The sequence below is a fragment of the Schistocerca serialis genome, unplaced genomic scaffold (genome assembly GCF_023864345.2).
Source record: "Schistocerca serialis cubense isolate TAMUIC-IGC-003099 unplaced genomic scaffold, iqSchSeri2.2 HiC_scaffold_317, whole genome shotgun sequence".
Lineage (NCBI taxonomy): Eukaryota > Metazoa > Arthropoda > Insecta > Orthoptera > Acrididae > Schistocerca > Schistocerca serialis.
In genome coordinates this window covers 1-5,000 of record NW_026047886.1, presented here as the reverse complement: position 1 = coordinate 5,000, position 5,000 = coordinate 1, and the positions used below count along the sequence as shown (strand labels likewise).

Genomic DNA, 5,000 nt, shown 5'->3' with positions numbered 1-5,000 from the left:
TAACCTACGTTGTGCCTTAACCTAACCTACGTTGTGCCTTAACCTAACCTACGTTGTGCCTTAACCTAACCTATGTTGTGCCTTAACCTAACCTATGTTGTGCCTTAACCTAACCTATGTTGTGCCTTAACCTAACCTATGTTGTGCCTTAACCTAACCTATGTTGTGCCTTAACCTAACCTATGTTGTGCCTTAACCTAACCTATGTTGTGCCTTAACCTAACCTATGTTGTGCCTTAACCTAACCTATGTTGTGCCTTAACCTAACCTATGTTGTGCCTTAACCTAACCTATGTTGTGCCTTAACCTAACCTATGTTGTGCCTTAACCTAACCTACGTTGTGCCTTAACCTAACCTACGTTGTGCCTTAACCTAACCCATATTGTACCTTAACCTAACCCATATTGTACCTTAACCTAACCCATATTGTACCTTAACCTAACCCATATTGTACCTTAACCTAACCCATATTGTACCTTAACGTAACCTAATTTGTGCCTTAACGTAACCTAATTTGTGCCTTAACGTAACCTAATTTGTGCCTTAACGTAACCTAATTTGTGCCTTAACGTAACCTAATTTGTGCCTTAACGTAACCTAATTTGTGCCTTAACGTAACCTAATTTGTGCCTTAACGTAACCTAATTTGTGCCTTAACGTAACCTAATTTGTGCCTTAACGTAACCTAATTTGTGCCTTAACGTAACCTAATTTGTGCCTTAACGTAACCTAATTTGTGCCTTAACGTAACCTAATTTGTGCCTTAACGTAACCTAATTTGTGCCTTAACGTAACCTAATTTGTGCCTTAACGTAACCTAATTTGTGCCTTAACGTAACCTAATTTGTGCCTTAACGTAACCTAATTTGTGCCTTAACGTAACCTAATTTGTGCCTTAACGTAACCCATGTTGTGCCTTAACGTAACCCATGTTGTGCCTTAACGTAACCCAATTTGTGCCTTAACGTAACCCATGTTGTGCCTTAACCTAACCTATATTGTGCCTCAACCTAACCTATATTGCGCCTTAACCTGACGCACGTTGTCGCTGAACCTGCTCTGTAATTGTTATGCAACTCGTTAAATTAGTGTAGTGTTGCCTAACCGCAACCCTCGCAATATAGTTCGCTATTCGCACTGCCCGGTCCCCTGTGTATCGCGTCATGTTAAACACCTTGCAGGTGTTGCTGACTTTCCACATGCTCCTGCTATACACTGTAATGTGGATAGCAGCAGGACGTACATGCCCCCCCCCCCTTCCCCCCTGCCTTCGCAAGCTGGTCGTTGAGAAGTTTGCATGTTCAATGCCCTTCGCATGCCGACGTACTCAGCCTACGTTGTGGTACGGCCTGTCACCTGTCCGCCGATGTACGCAAAACCCACAAACTGTACTGCACATTGGTCCGTATGTACTGAATGATACATCGTGGCACATGTGTGACCGTACGACGACTGCGCCTAGCAACGGCAGACCATACAGTCCAAATATTGTGCACGCAGCTACGTGTCGTCTCCCTATAAGAGCTGGATTGCAGTGTGGTACGCCATTCAGACGTGTGGGAGGAACGGACGCCCTGGATGGCGATCAGCATGAGCAGTCTGTTGATGTAGTGGAGCGTGTATTCGGACGTAGTCGTCTCTTCTCACACACCGTGATAGCATGTTGCACCGCGTTCCACATCTGCGACATCCTGCAGAGGCCGGCTGACAGTCGTTCGCGCAATGGACACCGCATACGTACGGGGGCTACCTTCCACGTGTTCTCGAGGCGTGCACATGTTGTTGCGTCTATGTGGGCAGACGTAGTGTGTTGTGACACCTGACACAGGCATGCAATACTCGTTGCAAATGGCGATGGACGTCTACGTTTGCTGGTGACGTTACGCAAATGAACAACAGGTAACCCGTTGTGGTGCGGTTGTTCTCGCTAGAGGTGAATCAGTGTTGGCGACGATCGGTCGAGCTATTAACCGGTTGTTTCAGGGATACCCACCATGCCCACGAACGTGAAAGGGGACCCACCATGCCCACGAACGCGAAAGGGGATCTGGGTGTGAGGCGATACGCGGCGGTGGCTGGGTGGGACCGTCCCCGGCCGGTGAGGGGGGGCCGCCCGGCGTGCTGGCAGCGCGGTGCGTGGGCGCACGCGCTACAGCCGGCTGGTGGGGGCGGCCAGTGGCAGGCGCGCCGGCCGACGGACGCGGCAGGCGGCGCAGCTGCGCGCCGGCGCCCCCTGCTCGCGGCGCCTTGCGGCCAAAGTAGGTCCTCGCGGGCCCGGTGCGAAGCGCGGTGGCCATCTGCAGTGTGCTGGTCCGATTGAGGACTGTGTGCGCTGAGGATGCGCCGCCGCCCGGCGCTCGGCGCCGCGACGCCGTCTGCTGCTCGGTCGCCCCAGCGGTTCTCGCAGGTGGTTTGTATCGCAGCTGTGCGGACGTGTTGGCGCGTGCGCTGTGCTGGGAGAGTTCGCTTCGGCACCCCAAGTGGGGCTTTTGTCCTTCTGTGGCGCTGGCGTTGGAGCTGCCGGTCACCGTAGGTGGCGCGTGTTGTCTCCCGCCGGCAATGCCACGACAGCACGCTCCCGGGCCTCTGTCGGCAGCGGCAAGCTCAGTTGGGAGCACGGGTGGTCGCACCTAAAGCGTCTACTCGCCTAACTCCGGGCGATTGCGCCTCTCTCGAACCCGACCAAGTACTTAGGACGGCGCTGCGCGCCGCCGGGACCTGAGAGGGTTTCGAGGTGTGTTGTGCAGGGGAGCTCAGCCTCCTCCTGTTTGCAGAATAATTGAGCGGACGCTTGCGTGTTCGCGCGGGCCCCCGGGACACACTCCCGGGCGGCCGGCTGCTCAGCTCTAGTTGACGCAGCTCCCTGGTTGATCCTGCCAGTAGTCATATGCTTGTCTCAAAGATTAAGCCATGCATGTCTCAGTACAAGCCGCATTAAGGTGAAACCGCGAATGGCTCATTAAATCAGTTATGGTTCCTTAGATCGTACCCACGTTACTTGGATAACTGTGGTAATTCTAGAGCTAATACATGCAAACAGAGTCCCGACCAGAGATGGAAGGGACGCTTTTATTAGATCAAAACCAATCGGTCGGCTCGTCCGGTCCGTTTGCCTTGGTGACTCTGAATAACTTTGGGCTGATCGCACGGTCCTCGTACCGGCGACGCATCTTTCAAATGTCTGCCTTATCAACTGTCGATGGTAGGTTCTGCGCCTACCATGGTTGTAACGGGTAACGGGGAATCAGGGTTCGATTCCGGAGAGGGAGCCTGAGAAACGGCTACCACATCCAAGGAAGGCAGCAGGCGCGCAAATTACCCACTCCCGGCACGGGGAGGTAGTGACGAAAAATAACGATACGGGACTCATCCGAGGCCCCGTAATCGGAATGAGTACACTTTAAATCCTTTAACGAGTATCTATTGGAGGGCAAGTCTGGTGCCAGCAGCCGCGGTAATTCCAGCTCCAATAGCGTATATTAAAGTTGTTGCGGTTAAAAAGCTCGTAGTTGGATTTGTGTCCCACGCTGTTGGTTCACCGCCCGTCGGTGTTTAACTGGCATGTATCGTGGGACGTCCTGCCGGTGGGGGCGAGCCGAAGGCGTGCGACCGCCTCGTGCGTGCTCGTGCGTCCCGAGGCGGACCCCGTTGAAATCCTACCAGGGTGCTCTTTATTGAGTGTCTCGGTGGGCCGGCACGTTTACTTTGAACAAATTAGAGTGCTTAAAGCAGGCAAGCCCGCCTGAATACTGTGTGCATGGAATAATGGAATAGGACCTCGGTTCTATTTTGTTGGTTTTCGGAACCCGAGGTAATGATTAATAGGGACAGGCGGGGGCATTCGTATTGCGACGTTAGAGGTGAAATTCTTGGATCGTCGCAAGACGAACAGAAGCGAAAGCATTTGCCAAGTATGTTTTCATTAATCAAGAACGAAAGTTAGAGGTTCGAAGGCGATCAGATACCGCCCTAGTTCTAACCATAAACGATGCCAGCCAGCGATCCGCCGCAGTTCCTCCGATGACTCGGCGGGCAGCCTCCGGGAAACCAAAGCTTTTGGGTTCCGGGGGAAGTATGGTTGCAAAGCTGAAACTTAAAGGAATTGACGGAAGGGCACCACCAGGAGTGGAGCCTGCGGCTTAATTTGACTCAACACGGGAAACCTCACCAGGCCCGGACACCGGAAGGATTGACAGATTGATAGCTCTTTCTTGATTCGGTGGGTGGTGGTGCATGGCCGTTCTTAGTTGGTGGAGCGATTTGTCTGGTTAATTCCGATAACGAACGAGACTCTAGCCTGCTAACTAGTCGCGTGACATCCTTCGTGCTGTCAGCGATTACTTTTCTTCTTAGAGGGACAGGCGGCTTCTAGCCGCACGAGATTGAGCAATAACAGGTCTGTGATGCCCTTAGATGTTCTGGGCCGCACGCGCGCTACACTGAAGGAATCAGCGTGTCTTCCTAGGCCGAAAGGTCGGGGTAACCCGCTGAACCTCCTTCGTGCTAGGGATTGGGGCTTGCAATTGTTCCCCATGAACGAGGAATTCCCAGTAAGCGCGAGTCATAAGCTCGCGTTGATTACGTCCCCTGCCCTTTGTACACACCGCCCGTCGCTACTACCGATTGAATGATTTAGTGAGGTCTTCGGACTGGTACGCGGCATTGACTCTGTCCGTTGCCGATGCTACCGGAAAGATGACCAAACTTGATCATTTAGAGGAAGTAAAAGTCGTAACAAGGTTTCCGTAGGTGAACCTGCGGAAGGATCATTACCGACTAGACTGCATGTCTTTCGATGTGCGTGTCGTGTCGCGCAACACGCAGCTACCTGTACGGCTCGCAGTAGCCGTGCGCCGCGTGCGGAACCACGCGTTCGTCTCAAAACTAACGGCAATGTTGTGTGGTACGAGCGCTGAAGCGCTGGAGCGGCTGGCCTGCGGCACCTGGCGCCTGGCGCCGGTTTTGAATGACTTTCGCCCGACTGCCTGTCCGCTCCGGT

The 5,000-nt window shown here is 53.1% G+C and overlaps 1 non-coding gene across 1 annotated transcript; it reads left to right on the top strand.

Annotated features, from left to right (window-relative positions):
- Positions 1-2,861: 2,861 nt before the first annotated feature.
- Positions 2,862-4,773, top strand: LOC126444952 (small subunit ribosomal RNA). The gene has a single exon (XR_007582868.1). It is a non-coding gene; the product is annotated as a small subunit ribosomal RNA (ribosomal RNA).
- Positions 4,774-5,000: the final 227 nt, after the last annotated feature.